Genomic DNA, 23,036 nt, shown 5'->3' on the forward strand with positions numbered 1-23,036 from the left:
GTTATGTTTTAGATTCCACGTATCTTTGTGCTTCTCTGTCAGACTTAACTTCACTAAGTGTAATATTCTCTAGGACCATCCTTATTGTGGCAAATGGCAATATTTCATTTTCGGAAATGGCTGAGTAATATTCCACAGTACCTTTATACCGCATCTTTTTCTGTCAGCCAACTGTTGATGGGCACATGGGTTTTTTCTATGCCTTGGCTGCGGCACACAGTGCTGCTACAAACACGGGGGTGCGTGGATCTCTTCAAACCACAGTTTTTCTCTTTGGCGGATGTGTACCCACGACGGGGACTGCTGGATCATCTGATGGCTCATGTTTCTCCTGTTTATTTTGTTCGTGGTTTTTATTTATTTATTTACTTACTTACTTATAAGTACTAGTACTTGTGGTTGAAGAAGAAGAGTTGATTAACGATATTGAGTTCGTTTCAGGTGTACAGCAAAGGGGATACTGTTTTCCATGTCTAATATCGTTTCAGAGTGATTTCCATTACAGGTTATTGCAGGATATTGACTATCACTCCCTGTGTTATTCTGGAAATCCTTGTTGCTTATCTCCTTTATATGAACCCCTGTGTATCTGTTCATCGAGCTCCTAATTTATCCCTCCACCCCTCCTTTTTAACTCGGGTAACCATCACTGTGTTTTCTAGGTCTGTGAGTCTGTTTCTGTTTTGCACATAGATTCATCGGTAGTACTTTTTAGATTCCACATATCTTTGTGCTTCTCTGTCGGACCTACTTCACTAAGTGTAATACTCCCTGGGAGCATTCTTGTTGCGGCAAATGGCAATATTTCATTCTTTCTTATTAATGGCTGTGTAATATCCCATAGTACATATATACCACCTCTTCTTGTACTAGCCACCCGTTGATGGGCACTTGGGTATTTTTCCATGTCTTGGCTACTGCAAATAGTGCCGCTGTGAACATGGAGGTGCTTGTGCCTTTTTGCACTCTTGTTTCGTCATTTCCGGGTACGTACCCAGGAGTGGGATTGCTGGATCATAGGGGACCTCTCCTTGGGCCTCTTTCAACCTCAACCCCTCCTCCCCCCACCCCCGCCGCCACACACACCTGAGACCGGATGGTTTCTCCCGATGAGAGGCGATGTATGTCTCTGGGGCAGTAGAATGCCCCCACCCCATTCGGACCCCGCCTAGCCCCTGTGGCGCGCTCCGCTTCTGTTGTTCTCTTGCCTGCCTCCTACCCACCGCCCCCAGTCCCAACCCACTGGTTAGCCTGACCACCTTGCCGCACAGCACACCAGTCTGGCGCGCTCACCCGCCACCCCACCGCGAAGGGGTCCTCTCCCACCATCTTCCTCGCCCCACAGCCCACTCACACACCCCGCCCTTCCCCCCAGCCTGCAGGCTCGGACCCCTCTCCCCGCCACCTTCCCCTTGTATCCCAGGCCCGACTGTCACATGTCCTGCCCGGAAGTCTCACTTCCGCCAGTGCTCCTCAGACGCACTCCTACTCCAGGCCCACCCCGCCCCCTGATCTGACCCACCCGTACACACGTGCCGGGCCAGGTGCTGCCACCACCCCCAAGCTTCTGCTGAGCCCCTGCCTGAGTGGCCAGCCGCTCTCCCGGGCCAGGTCCCCGCCAGCCCAACACCTCCCGCTCCTGCCCGCGCTCCACCCAGACACCCCAGGCCCTTCCTCGCACCTCCCAGCACGCGGCCCACCGCCGCCCTCTCTCCATGGGGTCGTTCTGCTCCGTTCCCTAACCCGCGTGGGGTGGCCACCGACCACGGCCACAAACACCTTCATCCCACACTGTCAGCCACCCCCACGGCACCGGCAAGGGCGTTCAGGAAACCTGCTGCGGTGGTGCGAAGCACCCGTCTGCCCACCGGTGCTCCTTTCCACAGGGGATCCGGCTTTGTTAGAAGGCACCGCGTGTGACACCGCCGTCGCCGTCGGCGCTGCCGCCGCTGTCGCCGTGGGGGAAAAGCAGTGCTGATGGAGAGTCCAAACACAGGCGGGGGCGTCTGCTTGTGGCCACGGCCACGGCGGGGAGAGGCGCGGCCCCGGCCACTCGTGTTTGGGGCTGAGGCAAGCGTCCGAAAAGGAAGACACGGGACGTCGAAGGCCTCGAGTGGGCGCGCGCCAGTGCGGCCAAAAGGCTTGGCCGGGGAGGGAGGGTGGAGGTTGCCTGGCAGGGCTTGGGCTGGAGGTGCAGGGCACCGGGCGGCTCTTGTCGGGGCGCCGAGGCCGCGGAGCAAGCGTGGCCTAAAAGTGGGATGTGGACGGTGGGAGGTAGAGAGGAGGAAGAAAGGCTTCCCTGACCGGGAATCGAACCCGGGCCGCGGCGGTGAGAGCGCCGAATCCTAACCACTAGACCACCAGGGAGCGTCGGGCTCTACCACTGCTCCTGCTGGACCCATAGCACCCGCTCGGCGCCACCTTGGCGCCAAGACCCGGCCTTCCCAAGTCCAGCCACGCGCCGCCCCTGGCAATCCACGTGTCCTACCGTCCTTCCTGCTTGCAGCGCCCTCAGAACACTGCGCGCCTGCTTCTCGCACACACAAGAAAAGCCGCTGGGGCCAGCTAGCTCCCTGCTCCCAGCTCTCCCTCACAGGCCCCCGGCCGGCCGCCCGTGGAGCTCGGTAAAAGGTCAGCCCGCTGCATTGGCCGGGAATCGAACCCGGGTCAACTGCTTGGAAGGCAGCTATGCTCACCACTATACCACCAACGCTGCACAGCCCGGGCCGCCCCGAGACGCCGGCACCGGGCTCGCCCGCGCGCACTCTCGTCGCCGCCGCCTTCTCCTCCTCCTCCTCCTCCTCCTCCTCCTCCTCCTCTTCCGACTGCTCCTCCTTCTCTTCCTCCTCCTACTCCCCTTTCTCTTCTCCGTCCTCCTCCTCCTCCTCCTCCTCAGCCGCCGCGGCCGCCGCCGCCGCCACTTGGAGCAGCCCTGCCCCGACGCCCCGCCGGCCGGCAGCTCTGTGACGTCACAGGCGCCACCAAGGCCCCCCGGCGCCCCACCCGCGCCAGCCCTACGAAGCTGCCCTAGGCCACCGGCCCGACCGCCTCAGGGGGGCGCTCTCGCTGCCTTGCTGCTCCAGGGCCCTCCGCTCCACGCCGCGGCCCGCCCCCGCCCCCGGGGCACGCGTCTTCCAGGCCCCGGCTCGCCAAAGCCCTTCTCCACCGGGCGCTGGGCCAGGCCACTTCCCGCACCGACAGGGCACGCCACTCATCCGCCTCCCACCCGTCCCGGCAGCTGTGCACCTATGCCGCTGTGGATAGCTGCGCAGCTGTGCGTCGCGACGCAAGGAGCCCACTGAGACAGCCACTTTGGGCGGGCCGCAATGTCATCGGGCGCTTGTGGGGTCCAGAGGAGGCCCTCGCTCGGCCCTGGCGACTGAGCGCCCGGCGAGGAGGAAGGGCTGGGCGGCTGGAGGGGGGCGAGGGTGGGCAGGCTGGGCACGCGCTGGCGCCCTGCGCCTCGCTGGAGGGCGGAGGGCGGAGGGAGGAGAAGAAGGGCCCTTGGGAGCCAGGCGGCAGGACAGAGAGCGGCGCCAGCCACCAAAAGAGGGCGTGTTGCCTCCCCGTCGGGGAATCGAACCCCGGTCTCCCGCGTGACAGGCGGGGATACTCACCACTATACTAACGAGGACGGCGGCCACCGCCCCCGCGCCCGGCCGCTCTCGGGCTGCCTGCCGACGCCTCCCCCTGCCCTCCGGCCCCCTGCCCACCACGGGCGCCCGGCACGTGCCCGACCCGACCCAACTGCCACACCAACCGCGTCCTCCAAAGCAGCAGCCCCCGACCCCGACCCCGACAGGGACCCGGACCCGCGTGGCCCTGAAAACTCCGAGTGCGCGCTGCCTATTGCCTCCGACGCGGGGATCGCGCCGGGTGGAGGGGGCCCGAGACGCAAAGCAAGGCTGCGAGGAGGGGGTGGGCGCGCGCCGGGCCATGGCCGGCGAGGAGACGCGCGGGTGGGGGCCGGCGGCAGGGGGCTGGCCCGACGCGGCCCGGCTGCGTCCGGGGCCAGGGCTGGGCGAGGGCGCCACCGCGGCGCAGCCAGGCGCGTCGTCTGGCCGTGCTCCCCGTCGGCCGCCGCGCGCCCGCTCCGTCGCTCACCCAGACGGCCGCGCGCCTGGCGCGGAGCACCGCGTCCCGCCAAGGGCACCGGGGTTCGCGTCGCGTCGGGTCCCAGCCAGCCGAGCGGCCACGCGCACGCCCAGGCCCGCCGTCAGGATGGCCGAGCGGTCTAAGGCGCTGCGTTCAGGTCGCAGTCTCCCCTGGAGGCGTGGGTTCGAATCCCACTCCTGACAAGCCAGCCTTTTGGCCCGCCCGACAAACGCACCCGGCCCTGTGGCAGCGCTTTACTGCCTTCCAGTCCGTTCGCGCCTTGCACTCTTGCGGCCTCTCCAAACTCCGGCCCGGACATCCACGCCTCTCAGACGCGGGACCTTCTCAGCCACGGCCGCGGGCCTGGCAGAAACGGCGCACTAGGAACCCTCCGGCGACTGGCTTTCCGGACAAACGCCCTCCCCGCCAGCTCCTAAGCCCCCGCCTACCTGCACCCACAGCAGAAAAACCTTCAGTCCTTCGCAGCCCATCTTCCCTCACCTGCTTGCGGCTGCTGCTGCTGGTGCTTTTCCTGCCTGCCTGCCTGCCTGCCTGCCTGCCTTCGTCCCTCCCTCCCACTCCCACTCCCACGCTCCACCCCGCCCCCACCGCCACACGCAGAACGGCCGCGTGTGGAAAGCCCTCCACGCCTGGCCCGCCCTCCGACTTCGGCCTGGTGAACAGCGGACTCGCTCTCACAGCCTTTCTTCCACTTCCGCCACCAGCAGCTCTCCCTCTTTCCAACATCCTGTCCTTCCCGCCAGCCCCAACGGCCCGCCTGCCCATTCCATTCCCTCCACAGCCACACCGCCTTGCCGGCCTGTGGTGCGTGCCCTCGGTGCTTTTTCGCCTTGGGACCTTGGCCGGACCACACCTGCCTGCCTGCCTGCCTGCCTGCCTGCCTGCCTGCCGGACCGCGTGCAGCCCAGCCTCCTGCTGGCCAGCCAACAGGGGGCCCTCCCTGCACGGGGCCTGGCGCAGGAGTCGCTCCCGGGAACGGTGCTCCAGTGAGTAGTGAGCGGAAGCCCTGGATGCCCTGTCACCCACCACAGACGTCCGGCCCCCAGCCCGGGCCACCCACCTCGGCGCCACAGCGCAAGTCCCTCGGGGAAGCCGCTGCTCCGGCCGGACCCAACCATACCCTGGCGCGCTCCCTCCCTCACCGGGCTGTCCGCCAGCCAGCAGCCAGTCTGCCAAAGTGCTTCTCCTCACAACCAACGCAGCAGAGCGGGACCCCGCGGGAGAGGGGTGGGCCAGAGCGCAGAAGCGAGGCTCAGACACCTTTGGTCTTGTGGCCTGAGCGCCGCTCGGCGACGGCGGCGGCGGCGGCGGCGGCGGCGGCGGCGGTGCCCGGCGTCCATTTCCCACGCTCGCGGTCCCTGCACAGGCCCGAGCTCCGACCCCTGCCCCCGCCCGCCCTCGCACGCCCCGCACCAGCAAGAAAGCCAGCCGCCAGAGGGACTGTGCGTCGGGGCCGGGCGGCTGCTGAGAGGAACGTTGGCGCTCGGCCGCAGCGGCCACGCCTCGCCTGCCCTGACGGGGATTCGGGCGCGGGCCAGGCCGCTTGGGCTCCTGGCTTCCTCTGGCGACACCGACAGTCTCGCGGCGGCCGTGGACGGCAGAGAAAGCGCAGGACGGGCCGAGCACGCCTGCGTCCCTCCGTCCCTCGGTGCTTCCGACCGCCTCGCGCCCTGGGGTCGCCAGCGTGCCCGGAGCCTCTCATTCAGGTGGCCCGTCGGCCTCCTGCTCAAATGGAGCACATGCCCACGGGGCGAGCAGTGACCAGGGTCCGGCGGTTGGCGGCGAGCGCCGCTGGGGCAGCGCCGGGGGCCGGCGGCCATCGGTGCATGGGTGGTTCAGTGGTAGAATTCTCGCCTGCCACGCGGGAGGCCCGGGTTCGATTCCCGGCCCATGCAGCCGCAGCGTCCCCTTTTGGTTCCCGCAGCCCCACAGCGGAGCTGGGCTTCCCCGCTGCCACACTCAAGGCACCGGTCCTGCAACAGCTCGCTCACCACCGCACCTTCCGGCCCCTGTCCTTCCCACGCAGACGCCCCCACCCCCACACACACCCGGGAGCCAGGCCTCCGGGACCTGACACCTTGCGGGCTCAGCCACTCTTACGCCCAGACCCCTTCCTTGTCCTTGTTCTCGTCCTTACCCCGACCCCGCTTGTGTCACGCTTTTCACTGTGAGGAACACCCCACACTGGCACCCGCACAGCCCAACCTCTTCACCTTTCGCCACGTTTCCAAGCTCTCTGCCTCACTCTGCCCGCACTTCGAAAGTTATACTATGTTTGCACAACCAGGAGCAAGGAAGTTGCCACCTCTGGGAGTGATACACCCCACTTTCCTGGAGAGTCCCCAAAGCGTTCACTTGCACGAAGAGTTCAAAAGAAGTCCACACTATCATCGCAGACTGCACTCTAGATTGATGTTCTGACCCTCGACAGCAATACGATTCCAACACCGGCCCGCTCCTCCACCACTACTGCCACCACCACCATCAGCACGACAAACACCAGCCCCTCCCCTGAACCTCTGCTCCCACCAACAGCATCAGCCCTTGGGACAGCACCACCGGCACCACCACCTCAGCCTCCACCCTACTCCCACAGACACCCCCATCCCACCCCCTATCTCCCCGCTTTTCCCCCCGATCCTTTCCACATCCTACGTTGTCAAGGATCCTGCCCTTCCCTCTGTCCCGTTGCCCTCCTTTATCCCCCCTTCGTCGTCTTCTCCTTTTCGCAGCAGTACGGTTGATTTACAATACTGTGTGACTTTCAGGTGTACAGCCAAGTGATTTAGTTATATGTCCTTTTCCAGGTTATTTTCCATTATACGTTATCACGACATATGAATACAGTTCCCTGTGCTGTACAGTAAATCCTTGTTGCTTCTGTGCTTTGTGTATAGTATTTCCTCTCTGTTAATCGCAGCTCCGGATTTCTCCCTGCCCTACACTTTCCCCTTGGGTAACGAACAGTGTGTTTTCTATGTCTGTGGGTCTGTTTCTCTTTGGCACATACATTCGTTTGTAGTACGGTTTAGATTCCACATATCTTTGTGCTTCTCTGCCTGACTTCCGTCGCGAAGTGTAATATACTCTAGGTCCATCCTTACTGGTGCAAATGGCAATATCTCACTCTTTTGTATGGCTGAGTAATATTCCACAGTACATACGTACCACGTCTTCCTGTGCCAGCCATCGGTTGATGGGCACTTGGGTTTTGTCCATGTCTTGGCTGTGGCCCGTAGTGCTGCTGTGAACATGGGGGTGCATGGATCTCTTCAAATGACAGTTTCTCTCCTTTGCCGATGTGTACCCACGATGGGGATTGCTGGATCATATGAGAGCTCATATTTCACCTATTTATTTAGTGTGTTGTTTTTATTTATGCATTTAATATTTATTTATTCATTTACTTATAAGAACTAGTAGCTGTAATTTTGGAAGAAAAGTTGATTAACAATATTGAGTTAGTTTCAGGGGCACAGCAAAGCGGATACTGTCTTCCATGTCTAATGCTGTTTCAGGTTGCTTTCCATTACAGTTTGCTACAGGATATTGAACATCATTCCCTGTGTTATTCTGGAAATCCTTGTTGCGTATGTCTTTTATATGAAGTACGGTGTATCTGTTCATCGCAGCTCCTAATTTATGTCTCCACCCCTCCCTTTCTCCTCGGGGAACCACCAGTGTGTTTTCTATGTCTGTGAGTCTGTTTCGCTTTTGCACATACATTCTTTTCTGTTATGTTTTAGATTCCACGTATCTTTGTGCTTCTCTGTCAGACTTAACTTCACTAAGTGTAATATTCTCTAGGACCATCCTTATTGTGGCAAATGGCAATATTTCATTTTCGGAAATGGCTGAGTAATATTCCACAGTACCTTTATACCGCATCTTTTTCTGTCAGCCAACTGTTGATGGGCACATGGGTTTTTTCTATGCCTTGGCTGCGGCACACAGTGCTGCTACAAACACGGGGGTGCGTGGATCTCTTCAAACCACAGTTTTTCTCTTTGGCGGATGTGTACCCACGACGGGGACTGCTGGATCATCTGATGGCTCATGTTTCTCCTGTTTATTTTGTTCGTGGTTTTTATTTATTTATTTACTTACTTACTTATAAGTACTAGTACTTGTGGTTGAAGAAGAAGAGTTGATTAACGATATTGAGTTCGTTTCAGGTGTACAGCAAAGGGGATACTGTTTTCCATGTCTAATATCGTTTCAGAGTGATTTCCATTACAGGTTATTGCAGGATATTGACTATCACTCCCTGTGTTATTCTGGAAATCCTTGTTGCTTATCTCCTTTATATGAACCCCTGTGTATCTGTTCATCGAGCTCCTAATTGATCCCTCCACCCCTCCTTTTTAACTCGGGTAACCATCACTGTGTTTTCTAGGTCTGTGAGTCTGTTTCTGTTTTGCACATAGATTCATCGGTAGTACTTTTTAGATTCCACATATCTTTGTGCTTCTCTGTCGGACCTACTTCACTAAGTGTAATACTCCCTGGGAGCATTCTTGTTGCGGCAAATGGCAATATTTCATTCTTTCTTATTAATGGCTGTGTAATATCCCATAGTACATATATACCACCTCTTCTTGTACTAGCCACCCGTTGATGGGCACTTGGGTATTTTTCCATGTCTTGGCTACTGCAAATAGTGCCGCTGTGAACATGGAGGTGCTTGTGCCTTTTTGCACTCTTGTTTCGTCATTTCCGGGTACGTACCCAGGAGTGGGATTGCTGGATCATAGGGGACCTCTCCTTGGGCCTCTTTCAACCTCAACCCCTCCTCCCCCCACCCCCGCCGCCACACACACCTGAGACCGGATGGTTTCTCCCGATGAGAGGCGATGTATGTCTCTGGGGCAGTAGAATGCCCCCACCCCATTCGGACCCCGCCTAGCCCCTGTGGCGCGCTCCGCTTCTGTTGTTCTCTTGCCTGCCTCCTACCCACCGCCCCCAGTCCCAACCCACTGGTTAGCCTGACCACCTTGCCGCACAGCACACCAGTCTGGCGCGCTCACCCGCCACCCCACCGCGAAGGGGTCCTCTCCCACCATCTTCCTCGCCCCACAGCCTACTCACACACCCCGCCCTTCCCCCCAGCCTGCAGGCTCGGACCCCTCTCCCCGCCACCTTCCCCTTGTATCCCAGGCCCGACTGTCACATGTCCTGCCCGGAAGTCTCACTTCCGCCAGTGCTCCTCAGATGCACTCCTACTCCAGGCCCACCCCGCCCCCTGATCTGACCCACCCGTACACACGTGCCGGGCCAGGTGCTGCCACCACCCCCAAGCTTCTGCTGAGCCCCTGCCTGAGTGGCCAGCCGCTCTCCCGGGCCAGGTCCCCGCCAGCCCAACACCTCCCGCTCCTGCCCGCGCTCCACCCAGACACCCCAGGCCCTTCCTCGCACCTCCCAGCACGCGGCCCACCGCCGCCCTCTCTCCATGGGGTCGTTCTGCTCCGTTCCCTAACCCGCGTGGGGTGGCCACCGACCACGGCCACAAACACCTTCATCCCACACTGTCAGCCACCCCCACGGCACCGGCAAGGGCGTTCAGGAAACCTGCTGCGGTGGTGCGAAGCACCCGTCTGCCCACCGGTGCTCCTTTCCACAGGGGATCCGGCTTTGTTAGAAGGCACCGCGTGTGACACCGCCGTCGCCGTCGGCGCTGCCGCCGCTGTCGCCGTGGGGGAAAAGCAGTGCTGATGGAGAGTCCAAACACAGGCGGGGGCGTCTGCTCGTGGCCACGGCCACGGCGGGGAGAGGCGCGGCCCCGGCCACTCGTGTTTGGGGCTGAGGCAAGCGTCCGAAAAGGAAGACACGGGACGTCGAAGGCCTCGAGTGGGCGCGCGCCAGTGCGGCCAAAAGGCTTGGCCGGGGAGGGAGGGTGGAGGTTGCCTGGCAGGGCTTGGGCTGGAGGTGCAGGGCACCGGGCGGCTCTTGTCGGGGCGCCGAGGCCGCGGAGCAAGCGTGGCCTAAAAGTGGGATGTGGACGGTGGGAGGTAGAGAGGAGGAAGAAAGGCTTCCCTGACCGGGAATCGAACCCGGGCCGCGGCGGTGAGAGCGCCGAATCCTAACCACTAGACCACCAGGGAGCGTCGGGCTCTACCACTGCTCCTGCTGGACCCATAGCACCCGCTCGGCGCCACCTTGGCGCCAAGACCCGGCCTTTCCAAGTCCAGCCACGCGCCGCCCCTGGCAATCCACGTGTCCTACCGTCCTTCCTGCTTGCAGCGCCCTCAGAACACTGCGCGCCTGCTTCTCGCACACACAAGAAAAGCCGCTGGGGCCAGCTAGCTCCCTGCTCCCAGCTCTCCCTCACAGGCCCCCGGCCGGCCGCCCGTGGAGCTCGGTAAAAGGTCAGCCCGCTGCGTTGGCCGGGAATCGAACCCGGGTCAACTGCTTGGAAGGCAGCTATGCTCACCACTATACCACCAACGCTGCACAGCCCGGGCCGCCCCGAGACGCCGGCACCGGGCTCGCCCGCGCGCACTCTCGTCGCCGCCGCCTTCTCCTCCTCCTCCTCCTCCTCCTCCTTCTCTTCCGACTGCTCCTCCTTCTCTTCCTCCTCCTACTCCCCTTTCTCTTCTCCGTCCTCCTCCTCCTCAGCCGCCGCCGCCGCCGCCGCCGCCGCCGCCACTTGGAGCAGCCCTGCCCCGACGCCCCGCCGGCCGGCAGCTCTGTGACGTCACAGGCGCCACCAAGGCCCCCCGGCGCCCCACCCGCGCCAGCCCTACGAAGCTGCCCTAGGCCACCGGCCCGACCGCCTCAGGGGGGCGCTCTCGCTGCCTTGCTGCTCCAGGGCCCTCCGCTCCACGCCGCGGCCCGCCCCCGCCCCCGGGGCACGCGTCTTCCAGGCCCCGGCTCGCCAAAGCCCTTCTCCACCGGGCGCTGGGCCAGGCCACTTCCCGCACCGACAGGGCACGCCACTCATCCGCCTCCCACCCGTCCCGGCAGCTGTGCACCTATGCCGCTGTGGATAGCTGCGCAGCTGTGCGTCGCGACGCAAGGAGCCCACTGAGACAGCCACTTTGGGCGGGCCGCAATGTCATCGGGCGCTTGTGGGGTCCAGAGGAGGCCCTCGCTCGGCCCTGGCGACTGAGCGCCCGGCGAGGAGGAAGGGCTGGGCGGCTGGAGGGGGGCGAGGGTGGGCAGGCTGGGCACGCGCTGGCGCCCTGCGCCTCGCTGGAGGGCGGAGGGCGGAGGGAGGAGAAGAAGGGCCCTTGGGAGCCAGGCGGCAGGACAGAGAGCGGCGCCAGCCACCAAAAGAGGGCGTGTTGCCTCCCCGTCGGGGAATCGAACCCCGGTCTCCCGCGTGACAGGCGGGGATACTCACCACTATACTAACGAGGACGGCGGCCACCGCCCCCGCGCCCGGCCGCTCTCGGGCTGCCTGCCGACGCCTCCCCCTGCCCTCCGGCCCCCTGCCCACCACGGGCGCCCGGCACGTGCCCGACCCGACCCAACGCCACACCAACCGCGTCCTCCAAAGCAGCAGCCCCCGACCCCGACAGGGACCCGGACCCGCGTGGCCCTGAAAACTCCGAGTGCGCGCTGCCTATTGCCTCCGACGCGGGGATCGCGCCGGGTGGAGGGGGCCCGAGACGCAAAGCAAGGCTGCGAGGAGGGGGTGGGCGCGCGCCGGGCCATGGCCGGCGAGGAGACGCGCGGGTGGGGGCCGGCGGCAGGGGGCTGGCCCGACGCGGCCCGGCTGCGTCCGGGGCCAGGGCTGGGCGAGGGCGCCACCGCGGCGCAGCCAGGCGCGTCGTCTGGCCGTGCTCCCCGTCGGCCGCCGCGCGCCCGCTCCGTCGCTCACCCAGACGGCCGCGCGCCTGGCGCGGAGCACCGCGTCCCGCCAAGGGCACCGGGGTTCGCGTCGCGTCGGGTCCCAGCCAGCCGAGCGGCCACGCGCACGCCCAGGCCCGCCGTCAGGATGGCCGAGCGGTCTAAGGCGCTGCGTTCAGGTCGCAGTCTCCCCTGGAGGCGTGGGTTCGAATCCCACTCCTGACAAGCCAGCCTTTTGGCCCGCCCGACAAACGCACCCGGCCCTATGGCAGCGCTTTACTGCCTTCCAGTCCGTTCGCGCCTTGCACTCTTGCGGCCTCTCCAAACTCCGGCCCGGACATCCACGCCTCTCAGACGCGGGACCTTCTCAGCCACGGCCGCGGGCCTGGCAGAAACGGCGCACTAGGAACCCTCCGGCGACTGGCTTTCCGGACAAACGCCCTCCCCGCCAGCTCCTAAGCCCCCGCCTACCTGCACCCACAGCAGAAAAACCTTCAGTCCTTCGCAGCCCATCTTCCCTCACCTGCTTGCGGCTGCTGCTGCTGGTGCTTTTCCTGCCTGCCTGCCTGCCTGCCTGCCTGCCTGCCTTCGTCCCTCCCTCCCACTCCCACTCCCACGCTCCACCCCGCCCCCACCGCCACACGCAGAACGGCCGCGTGTGGAAAGCCCTCCACGCCTGGCCCGCCCTCCGACTTCGGCCTGGTGAACAGCGGACTCGCTCTCACAGCCTTTCTTCCACTTCCGCCACCAGCAGCTCTCCCTCTTTCCAACATCCTGTCCTTCCCGCCAGCCCCAACGGCCCGCCTGCCCATTCCATTCCCTCCACAGCCACACCGCCTTGCCGGCCTGTGGTGCGTGCCCTCGGTGCTTTTTCGCCTTGGGACCTTGGCCGGACCACACCTGCCTGCCTGCCTGCCTGCCTGCCGGACCGCGTGCAGCCCAGCCTCCTGCTGGCCAGCCAACAGGGGGCCCTCCCTGCACGGGGCCTGGCGCAGGAGTCGCTCCCGGGAACGGTGCTCCAGTGAGTAGTGAGCGGAAGCCCTGGATGCCCTGTCACCCACCACAGACGTCCGGCCCCCAGCCCGGGCCACCCACCTCGGCGCCACAGCGCAAGTCCCTCGGGGAAGCCGCTGCTCCGGCCGGACCCAACCACACCCTGGCGCGCTCCCTCCCTCACCGGGCTGTCCGCCAGCCAGCAGCCAGTCTGCCAAAGTGCTTCTCCTCACAACCAACGCAGCAGAGCGGGACCCCGCGGGAGAGGGGTGGGCCAGAGCGCAGAAGCGAGGCTCAGACACCTTTGGTCTTGTGGCCTGAGCGCCGCTCGGCGGCGGCGGCGGCGGCGGCGGCGGCGGCGGCGGCGGCGGCGGTGCCCGGCGTCCATCTCCCACGCTCGCGGTCCCTGCACAGCCCCGAGCTCCGACCCCTGCCCCCGCCCGCCCTCGCACGCCCCGCACCAGCAAGAAAGCCAGCCGCCAGAGGGACTGTGCGTCGGGGCCGGGCGGCTGCTGAGAGGAACGTTGGCGCTCGGCCGCAGCGGCCACGCCTCGCCTGCCCTGACGGGGATTCGGGCGCGGGCCAGGCCGCTTGGGCTCCTGGCTTCCTCTGGCGACACCGACAGTCTCGCGGCGGCCGTGGACGGCAGAGAAAGCGCAGGACGGGCCGAGCACGCCTGCGTCCCTCCGTCCCTCGGTGCTTCCGACCGCCTCGCGCCCTGGGGTCGCCAGCGTGCCCGGAGCCTCTCATTCAGGTGGCCCGTCGGCCTCCTGCTCAAATGGAGCACATGCCCACGGGGCGAGCAGTGACCAGGGTCCGGCGGTTGGCGGCGAGCGCCGCTGGGGCAGCGCCGGGGGCCGGCGGCCATCGGTGCATGGGTGGTTCAGTGGTAGAATTCTCGCCTGCCACGCGGGAGGCCCGGGTTCGATTCCCGGCCCATGCAGCCGCAGCGTCCCCTTTTGGTTCCCGCAGCCCCACAGCGGAGCTGGGCTTCCCCGCTGCCACACTCAAGGCACCGGTCCTGCAACAGCTCGCTCACCACCGCACCTTCCGGCCCCTGTCCTTCCCACGCAGACGCCCCCACCCCCACACACACCCGGGAGCCAGGCCTCCGGGACCTGACACCTTGCGGGCTCAGCCACTCTTACGCCCAGACCCCTTCCTTGTCCTTGTTCTCGTCCTTACCCCGACCCCGCTTGTGTCACGCTTTTCACTGTGAGGAACACCCCACACTGGCACCCGCACAGCCCAACCTCTTCACCTTTCGCCACGTTTCCAAGCTCTCTGCCTCACTCTGCCCGCACTTCGAAAGTTATACTATGTTTGCACAACCAGGAGCAAGGAAGTTGCCACCTCTGGGAGTGATACACCCCACTTTCCTGGAGAGTCCCCAAAGCGTTCACTTGCACGAAGAGTTCAAAAGAAGTCCACACTATCATCGCAGACTGCACTCTAGATTGATGTTCTGACCCTCGACAGCAATACGTTTCCAACACCGGCCCGCTCCTCCACCACTACTGCCACCACCACCATCAGCACGACAAACACCAGCCCCTCCCCTGAACCTCTGCTCCCACCAACAGCATCAGCCCTTGGGACAGCACCACCGGCACCACCACCTCAGCCTCCACCCTACTCCCACAGACACCCCCATCCCACCCCCTATCTCCCCGCTTTTCCCCCCGATCCTTTCCACATCCTACGTTGTCAAGGATCCTGCCCTTGCCTCTGTCCCGTTGCCCTCCTTTATCCCCCCTTCGTCGTCTTCTCCTTTTCGCAGCAGTCCGGTTGATTTACAATACTGTGTGACTTTCAGGTGTACAGCCAAGTGATTCAGTTATATGTCCTTTTCCAGGTTATTTTCCATTATACGTTATCACGACATATGAATACAGTTCCCTGTGCTGTACAGTAAATCCTTGTTGCTTCTGTGCTTTGTGTATAGTATTTCCTCTCTGTTAATCGCAGCTCCGGATTTCTCCCTGCCCTACACTTTCCCCTTGGGTAACGAACAGTGTGTTTTCTATGTCTGTGGGTCTGTTTCTCTTTGGCACATACATTCGTTTGTAGTACGGTTTAGATTCCACATATCTTTGTGCTTCTCTGCCTGACTTCCGTCGCGAAGTGTAATATACTCTAGGTCCATCCTTACTGGTGCAAATGGCAATATCTCACTCTTTTGTATGGCTGAGTAATATTCCACAGTACATACGTACCACGTCTTCCTGTGCCAGCCATCGGTTGATGGGCACTTGGGTTTTGTCCATGTCTTGGCTGTGGCCCGTAGTGCTGCTGTGAACATGGGGGTGCATGGATCTCTTCAAATGACAGTTTCTCTCCTTTGCCGATGTGTACCCACGATGGGGATTGCTGGATCATATGAGAGCTCATATTTCACCTATTTATTTAGTGTGTTGTTTTTATTTATGCATTTAATATTTATTTATTCATTTACTTATAAGAACTAGTAGCTGTAATTTTGGAAGAAAAGTTGATTAACAATATTGAGTTAGTTTCAGGGGCACAGCAAAGCGGATACTGTCTTCCATGTCTAATGCTGTTTCAGGTTGCTTTCCATTACAGTTTGCTACAGGATATTGAACATCATTCCCTGTGTTATTCTGGAAATCCTTGTTGCGTATGTCTTTTATATGAAGTACGGTGTATCTGTTCATCGCAGCTCCTAATTTATGTCTCCACCCCTCCCTTTCTCCTCGGGGAACCACCAGTGTGTTTTCTATGTCTGTGAGTCTGTTTCGCTTTTGCACATACATTCTTTTCTGTTATGTTTTAGATTCCACGTATCTTTGTGCTTCTCTGTCAGACTTAACTTCACTAAGTGTAATATTCTCTAGGACCATCCTTATTGTGGCAAATGGCAATATTTCATTTTCGGAAATGGCTGAGTAATATTCCACAGTACCTTTATACCGCATCTTTTTCTGTCAGCCAACTGTTGATGGGCACATGGGTTTTTTCTATGCCTTGGCTGCGGCACACAGTGCTGCTACAAACACGGGGGTGCGTGGATCTCTTCAAACCACAGTTTTTCTCTTTGGCGGATGTGTACCCACGACGGGGACTGCTGGATCATCTGATGGCTCATGTTTCTCCTGTTTATTTTGTTCGTGGTTTTTATTTATTTATTTACTTACTTACTTATAAGTACTAGTACTTGTGGTTGAAGAAGAAGAGTTGATTAACGATATTGAGTTCGTTTCAGGTGTACAGCAAAGGGGATACTGTTTTCCATGTCTAATATCGTTTCAGAGTGATTTCCATTACAGGTTATTGCAGGATATTGACTATCACTCCCTGTGTTATTCTGGAAATCCTTGTTGCTTATCTCCTTTATATGAACCCCTGTGTATCTGTTCATCGAGCTCCTAATTGATCCCTCCACCCCTCCTTTTTAACTCGGGTAACCATCACTGTGTTTTCTAGGTCTGTGAGTCTGTTTCTGTTTTGCACATAGATTCATCGGTAGTACTTTTTAGATTCCACATATCTTTGTGCTTCTCTGTCGGACCTACTTCACTAAGTGTAATACTCCCTGGGAGCATTCTTGTTGCGGCAAATGGCAATATTTCATTCTTTCTTATTAATGGCTGTGTAATATCCCATAGTACATATATACCACCTCTTCTTGTACTAGCCACCCGTTGATGGGCACTTGGGTATTTTTCCATGTCTTGGCTACTGCAAATAGTGCCGCTGTGAACATGGAGGTGCTTGTGCCTTTTTGCACTCTTGTTTCGTCATTTCCGGGTACGTACCCAGGAGTGGGATTGCTGGATCATAGGGGACCTCTCCTTGGGCCTCTTTCAACCTCAACCCCTCCTCCCCCCACCCCCGCCGCCACACACACCTGAGACCGGATGGTTTCTCCCGATGAGAGGCGATGTATGTCTCTGGGGCAGTAGAATGCCCCCACCCCATTCGGACCCCGCCTAGCCCCTGTGGCGCGCTCCGCTTCTGTTGTTCTCTTGCCTGCCTCCTACCCACCGCCCCCAGTCCCAACCCACTGGTTAGCCTGACCACCTTGCCGCACAGCACACCAGTCTGGCGCGCTCACCCGCCACCCCACCGCGAAGGGGTCCTCTCCCACCATCTTCCTCGCCCCACAGCCCACTCACACACCCCGCCCTTCCCCCCAGCCTGCAGGCTCGGACCCCTCTCCCCGCCACCTTCCCCTTGTATCCCAGGCCCGACTGTCACATGTCCTGCCCGGAAGTCTCACTTCCGCCAGTGCTCCTCAGACGCACTCCTACTCCAGGCCCACCCCGCCCCCTGATCTGACCCACCCGTACACACGTGCCGGGCCAGGTGCTGCCACCACCCCCAAGCTTCTGCTGAGCCCCTGCCTGAGTGGCCAGCCGCTCTCCTGGGCCAGGTCCCCGCCAGCCCAACACCTCCCGCTCCTGCCCGCGCTCCACCCAGACACCCCAGGCCCTTCCTCGCACCTCCCAGCACGCGGCCCACCGCCGCCCTCTCTCCATGGGGTCGTTCTGCTCCGTTCCCTAACCCGCGTGGGGTGGCCACCGACCACGGCCACAAACACCTTCATCCCACACTGTCAGCCACCCCCACGGCACCGGCAAGGGCGTTCAGGAAACCTGCTGCGGTGGTGCGAAGCACCCGTCTGCCCACCGGTGCTCCTTTCCACAGGGGATCCGGCTTTGTTAGAAGGCACCGCGTGTGACACCGCCGTCGCCGTCGGCGCTGCCGCCGCTGTCGCCGTGGGGGAAAAGCAGTGCTGATGGAGAGTCCAAACACAGGCGGGGGCGTCTGCTCGTGGCCACGGCCACGGCGGGGAGAGGCGCGGCCCCGGCCACTCGTGTTTGGGGCTGAGGCAAGCGTCCGAAAAGGAAGACACGGGACGTCGAAGGCCTCGAGTGGGCGCGCGCCAGTGCGGCCAAAAGGCTTGGCCGGGGAGGGAGGGTGGAGGTTGCCTGGCAGGGCTTGGGCTGGAGGTGCAGGGCACCGGGCGGCTCTTGTCGGGGCGCCGAGGTCGCGGAGCAAGCGTGGCCTAAAAGTGGGATGTGGACGGTGGGAGGTAGAGAGGAGGAAGAAAGGCTTCCCTGACCGGGAATCGAACCCGGGCCGCGGCGGTGAGAGCGCCGAATCCTAACCACTAGACCACCAGGGAGCATCGGGCTCTACCACTGCTCCTGCTGGACCCATAGCACCCGCTCGGCGCCACCTTGGCGCCAAGACCCGGCCTTTCCAAGTCCAGCCACGCGCCGCCCCTGGCAATCCACGTGTCCTACCGTCCTTCCTGCTTGCAGCGCCCTCAGAACACTGCGCGCCTGCTTCTCGCACACACAAGAAAAGCCGCTGGGGCCAGCTAGCTCCCTGCTCACAGCTCTCCCTCACAGGCCCCCGGCCGGCCGCCCGTGGAGCTCGGTAAAAGGTCAGCCCGCTGCGTTGGCCGGGAATCGAACCCGGGTCAACTGCTTGGAAGGCAGCTATGCTCACCACTATACCACCAATGCTGCACAGCCCGGGCCGCCCCGAGACGCCGGCACCGGGCTCGCCCGCGCGCACTCTCGTTGCCGCCGCCTTCTCCTCCTCCTCCTCCTCCTCCTCCTTCTCTTCCGACTGCTCCTCCTTCTCTTCCTCCTCCTACTCCCCTTTCTCTTCTCCGTCCTCCTCCTCCTCCTCCTCCTCAGCCGCCGCCGCCGCCGCCGCCGCCGCCACTTGGAGCAGCCCTGCCCCGACGCCCCGCCGGCCGGCAGCTCTGTGACGTCACAGGCGCCACCAAGGCCCCCCGGCGCCCCACCCGCGCCAGCCCTACGAAGCTGCCCTAGGCCACCGGCCCGACCGCCTCAGGGGGGCGCTCTCGCTGCCTTGCTGCTCCAGGGCCCTCCGCTCCACGCCGCGGCCCGCCCCCGCCCCCGGGGCACGCGTCTTCCAGGCCCCGGCTCGCCAAAGCCCTTCTCCACCGGGCGCTGGGCCAGGCCACTTCCCGCACCGATAGGGCACCCCACTCATCTGCCTCCCACCCGTCCCGGCAGCTGTGCACCTATGCCGCTGTGGATAGCTGCGCAGCTGTGCGTCGCGACGCAAGGAGCCCACTGAGACAGCCACTTTGGGCGGGCCGCAATGTCATCGGGCGCTTGTGGGGTCCAGAGGAGGCCCTCGCTCGGCCCTGGCGACTGAGCGCCCGGCGAGGAGGAAGGGCTGGGCGGCTGGAGGGGGGCGAGGGTGGGCAGGCTGGGCACGCGCTGGCGCCCTGCGCCTCGCTGGAGGGCGGAGGGCGGAGGGAGGAGAAGAAGGGCCCTTGGGAGCCAGGCGGCAGGACAGAGAGCGGCGCCAGCCACCAAAAGAGGGCGTGTTGCCTCCCCGTCGGGGAATCGAACCCCGGTCTCCCGCGTGACAGGCGGGGATACTCACCACTATACTAACGAGGACGGCGGCCACCGCCCCCGCGCCCGGCCGCTCTCGGGCTGCCTGCCGACGCCTCCCCCTGCCCTCCGGCCCCCTGCCCACCACGGGCGCCCGGCACGTGCCCGACCCGACCCAACGCCACACCAACCGCGTCCTCCAAAGCAGCAGCCCCCGACCCCGACAGGGACCCGGACCCGCGTGGCCCTGAAAACTCCGAGTGCGCGCTGCCTATTGCCTCCGACGCGGGGATCGCGCCGGGTGGAGGGGGCCCGAGACGCAAAGCAAGGCTGCGAGGAGGGGGTGGGCGCGCGCCGGGCCATGGCCGGCGAGGAGACGCGCGGGTGGGGGCCGGCGGCAGGGGGCTGGCCCGACGCGGCCCGGCTGCGTCCGGGGCCAGGGCTGGGCGAGGGCGCCACCGCGGCGCAGCCAGGCGCGTCGTCTGGCCGTGCTCCCCGTCGGCCGCCGCGCGCCCGCTCCGTCGCTCACCCAGACGGCCGCGCGCCTGGCGCGGAGCACCGCGTCCCGCCAAGGGCACCGGGGTTCGCGTCGCGTCGGGTCCCAGCCAGCCGAGCGGCCACGCGCACGCCCAGGCCCGCCGTCAGGATGGCCGAGCGGTCTAAGGCGCTGCGTTCAGGTCGCAGTCTCCCCTGGAGGCGTGGGTTCGAATCCCACTCCTGACAAGCCAGCCTTTTGGCCCGCCCGACAAACGCACCCGGCCCTATGGCAGCGCTTTACTGCCTTCCAGTCCGTTCGCGCCTTGCACTCTTGCGGCCTCTCCAAACTCCGGCCCGGACATCCACGCCTCTCAGACGCGGGACCTTCTCAGCCACGGCCGCGGGCCTGGCAGAAACGGCGCACTAGGAACCCTCCGGCGACTGGCTTTCCGGACAAACGCCCTCCCCGCCGGCTCCTAAGCCCCCGCCTACCTGCACCCACAGCAGAAAAACCTTCAGTCCTTCGCAGCCCATCTTCCCTCACCTGCTTGCGGCTGCTGCTGCTGGTGCTTTTCCTGCCTGCCTGCCTGCCTGCCTGCCTGCCTTCGTCCCTCCCTCCCACTCCCACTCCCACGCTCCACCCCACCCCCACCGCCACACGCAGAACGGCCGCGTGTGGAAAGCCCTCCACGCCTGGCCCGCCCTCCGACTTCGGCCTGGTGAACAGCAGACTCGCTCTCACAGCCTTTCTTCCACTTCCGCCACCAGCAGCTCTCCCTCTTTCCAACATCCTGTCCTTCCCGCCAGCCCCAACGGCCCGCCTGGCCATTCCATTCCCTCCACAGCCACACCGCCTTGCTGGCCTGTGGTGCGTGCCCTCGGTGCTTTTTCGCCTTGGGACCTTGGCCGGACCACACCTGCCTGCCTGCCTGCCTGCCTGCCTGCCTGCCGGACCGCGTGCAGCCCAGCCTCCTGCTGGCCAGCCAACAGGGGGCCCTCCCTGCACGGGGCCTGGCGCAGGAGTCGCTCCCGGGAACGGTGCTCCAGTGAGTAGTGAGCGGAAGCCCTGGATGCCCTGTCACCCACCACAGACGTCCGGCCCCCAGCCCAGGCCACCCACCTCGGCGCCACAGCGCAAGTCCCTCGGGGAAGCCGCTGCTCCGGCCGGACCCAACCACACCCTGGCGCGCTCCCTCCCTCACCGGGCTGTCCGCCAGCCAGCAGCCAGTCTGCCAAAGTGCTTCTCCTCACAACCAACGCAGCAGAGCGGGACCCCGCGGGAGAGGGGTGGGCCAGAGCGCAGAAGCGAGGCTCAGACACCTTTGGTCTTGTGGCCTGAGCGCCGCTCGGCGACGGCGGCGGTGGCGGTGGCGGCGGCGGCGGCGGTGCCCGGCGTCCATCTCCCACGCTCGCGGTCCCTGCACAGGCCCGAGCTCCGACCCCTGCCCCCGCCCGCCCTCGCACGCCCCGCACCAGCAAGAAAGCCAGCCGCCAGAGGGACTGTGCGTCGGGGCCGGGCGGCTGCTGAGAGGAACGTTGGCGCTCGGCCGCAGCGGCCACGCCTCGCCTGCCCTGACGGGGATTCGGGCGCAGGCCAGGCCGCTTGGGCTCCTGGCTTCCTCTGGCGACACCGACAGTCTCGCGGCGGCCGTGGACGGCAGAGAAAGCGCAGGACGGGCCGAGCACGCCTGCGTCCCTCCGTCCCTCGGTGCTTCCGACCGCCTCGCGCCCTGGGGTCGCCAGCGTGCCCGGAGCCTCTCATTCAGGTGGCCCGTCGGCCTCCTGCTCAAATGGAGCACATGCCCACAGGGCGAGCAGTGACCAGGGTCCGGCGGTTGGCGGCGAGCGCCGCTGGGGCAGCGCCGGGGGCCGGCGGCCATCGGTGCATGGGTGGTTCAGTGGTAGAATTCTCGCCTGCCACGCGGGAGGCCCGGGTTCGATTCCCGGCCCATGCAGCCGCAGCGTCCCCTTTTGGTTCCCGCAGCCCCACAGCGGAGCTGGGCTTCCCCGCTGCCACACTCAAGGCACCGGTCCTGCAACAGCTCGCTCACCACCGCACCTTCCGGCCCCTGTCCTTCCCACGCAGACGCCCCCACCCCCACACACACCCGGGAGCCAGGCCTCCGGGACCTGACACCTTGCGGGCTCAGCCACTCTTACGCCCAGACCCCTTCCTTGTCCTTGTTCTCGTCCTTACCCCGACCCCGCTTGTGTCACGCTTTTCACTGTGAGGAACACCCCACACTGGCACCCGCACAGCCCAACCTCTTCACCTTTCGCCACGTTTCCAAGCTCTCTGCCTCACTCTGCCCGCACTTCGAAAGTTATACTATGTTTGCACAACCAGGAGCAAGGAAGTTGCCACCTCTGGGAGTGATACACCCCACTTTCCTGGAGAGTCCCCAAAGCGTTCACTTGCACGAAGAGTTCAAAAGAAGTCCACACTATCATCGCAGACTGCACTCTAGATTGATGTTCTGACCCTCGACAGCAATACGTTTCCAACACCGGCCCGCTCCTCCACCACTACTGCCACCACCACCATCAGCACGACAAACACCAGCCCCTCCCCTGAACCTCTGCTCCCACCAACAGCATCAGCCCTTGGGACAGCACCACCGGCACCACCACCTCAGCCTCCACCCTACTCCCACAGACACCCCCATCCCACCCCCTATCTCCCCGCTTTTCCCCCCGATCCTTTCCACATCCTACGTTGTCAAGGATCCTGCCCTTGCCTCTGTCCCGTTGCCCTCCTTTATCCCCCCTTCGTCGTCTTCTCCTTTTCGCAGCAGTCCGGTTGATTTACAATACTGTGTGACTTTCAGGTGTACAGCCAAGTGATTCAGTTATATGTCCTTTTCCAGGTTATTTTCCATTATACGTTATCACGACATATGAATACAGTTCCCTGTGCTGTACAGTAAATCCTTGTTGCTTCTGTGCTTTGTGTATAGTATTTCCTCTCTGTTAATCGCAGCTCCGGATTTCTCCCTGCCCTACACTTTCCCCTTGGGTAACGAACAGTGTGTTTTCTATGTCTGTGGGTCTGTTTCTCTTTGGCACATACATTCGTTTGTAGTACGGTTTAGATTCCACATATCTTTGTGCTTCTCTGCCTGACTTCCGTCGCGAAGTGTAATATACTCTAGGTCCATCCTTACTGGTGCAAATGGCAATATCTCACTCTTTTGTATGGCTGAGTAATATTCCACAGTACATACGTACCACGTCTTCCTGTGCCAGCCATCGGTTGATGGGCACTTGGGTTTTGTCCATGTCTTGGCTGTGGCCCGTAGTGCTGCTGTGAAC

The 23,036-nt window shown here is 62.8% G+C and overlaps 15 non-coding genes across 15 annotated transcripts; 6 read left to right on the top strand and 9 right to left on the bottom strand.

Moving 5' to 3' along the window:
* Window positions 1–2,295: 2,295 nt before the first annotated feature.
* On the bottom strand, window positions 2,296–2,367 carry TRNAE-CUC (transfer RNA glutamic acid (anticodon CUC)). Its single transcript has one exon. It is a non-coding gene; the product is annotated as a tRNA-Glu (tRNA).
* Window positions 2,368–2,641: 274 nt separating this feature from the next.
* Window positions 2,642–2,713, bottom strand: TRNAG-UCC (transfer RNA glycine (anticodon UCC)). Its single transcript has one exon. It is a non-coding gene; the product is annotated as a tRNA-Gly (tRNA).
* Window positions 2,714–3,562: 849 nt separating this feature from the next.
* On the bottom strand, window positions 3,563–3,634 carry TRNAD-GUC (transfer RNA aspartic acid (anticodon GUC)). The gene has a single exon. It is a non-coding gene; the product is annotated as a tRNA-Asp (tRNA).
* A 581-nt stretch (window positions 3,635–4,215) lies between these two features.
* TRNAL-CAG (transfer RNA leucine (anticodon CAG)) lies at window positions 4,216–4,298 on the top strand. The gene has a single exon. It is a non-coding gene; the product is annotated as a tRNA-Leu (tRNA).
* A 1,642-nt stretch (window positions 4,299–5,940) lies between these two features.
* Window positions 5,941–6,011, top strand: TRNAG-GCC (transfer RNA glycine (anticodon GCC)). The gene has a single exon. It is a non-coding gene; the product is annotated as a tRNA-Gly (tRNA).
* Window positions 6,012–10,145: 4,134 nt separating this feature from the next.
* Window positions 10,146–10,217, bottom strand: TRNAE-CUC (transfer RNA glutamic acid (anticodon CUC)). The gene has a single exon. It is a non-coding gene; the product is annotated as a tRNA-Glu (tRNA).
* Window positions 10,218–10,491: 274 nt separating this feature from the next.
* On the bottom strand, window positions 10,492–10,563 carry TRNAG-UCC (transfer RNA glycine (anticodon UCC)). Its single transcript has one exon. It is a non-coding gene; the product is annotated as a tRNA-Gly (tRNA).
* Window positions 10,564–11,403: 840 nt separating this feature from the next.
* On the bottom strand, window positions 11,404–11,475 carry TRNAD-GUC (transfer RNA aspartic acid (anticodon GUC)). The gene has a single exon. It is a non-coding gene; the product is annotated as a tRNA-Asp (tRNA).
* A 574-nt stretch (window positions 11,476–12,049) lies between these two features.
* On the top strand, window positions 12,050–12,132 carry TRNAL-CAG (transfer RNA leucine (anticodon CAG)). Its single transcript has one exon. It is a non-coding gene; the product is annotated as a tRNA-Leu (tRNA).
* A 1,640-nt stretch (window positions 12,133–13,772) lies between these two features.
* TRNAG-GCC (transfer RNA glycine (anticodon GCC)) lies at window positions 13,773–13,843 on the top strand. Its single transcript has one exon. It is a non-coding gene; the product is annotated as a tRNA-Gly (tRNA).
* Window positions 13,844–17,977: 4,134 nt separating this feature from the next.
* Window positions 17,978–18,049, bottom strand: TRNAE-CUC (transfer RNA glutamic acid (anticodon CUC)). The gene has a single exon. It is a non-coding gene; the product is annotated as a tRNA-Glu (tRNA).
* A 274-nt stretch (window positions 18,050–18,323) lies between these two features.
* Window positions 18,324–18,395, bottom strand: TRNAG-UCC (transfer RNA glycine (anticodon UCC)). The gene has a single exon. It is a non-coding gene; the product is annotated as a tRNA-Gly (tRNA).
* An 846-nt stretch (window positions 18,396–19,241) lies between these two features.
* Window positions 19,242–19,313, bottom strand: TRNAD-GUC (transfer RNA aspartic acid (anticodon GUC)). The gene has a single exon. It is a non-coding gene; the product is annotated as a tRNA-Asp (tRNA).
* A 574-nt stretch (window positions 19,314–19,887) lies between these two features.
* On the top strand, window positions 19,888–19,970 carry TRNAL-CAG (transfer RNA leucine (anticodon CAG)). Its single transcript has one exon. It is a non-coding gene; the product is annotated as a tRNA-Leu (tRNA).
* Window positions 19,971–21,608: 1,638 nt separating this feature from the next.
* On the top strand, window positions 21,609–21,679 carry TRNAG-GCC (transfer RNA glycine (anticodon GCC)). Its single transcript has one exon. It is a non-coding gene; the product is annotated as a tRNA-Gly (tRNA).
* The last annotated feature ends 1,357 nt before the right edge of the window (window positions 21,680–23,036 follow it).

The sequence above is a fragment of the Balaenoptera acutorostrata genome, chromosome 1 (assembly GCF_949987535.1).
Source record: "Balaenoptera acutorostrata chromosome 1, mBalAcu1.1, whole genome shotgun sequence".
In the NCBI taxonomy this organism is placed as follows: domain Eukaryota; kingdom Metazoa; phylum Chordata; class Mammalia; order Artiodactyla; family Balaenopteridae; genus Balaenoptera; species Balaenoptera acutorostrata.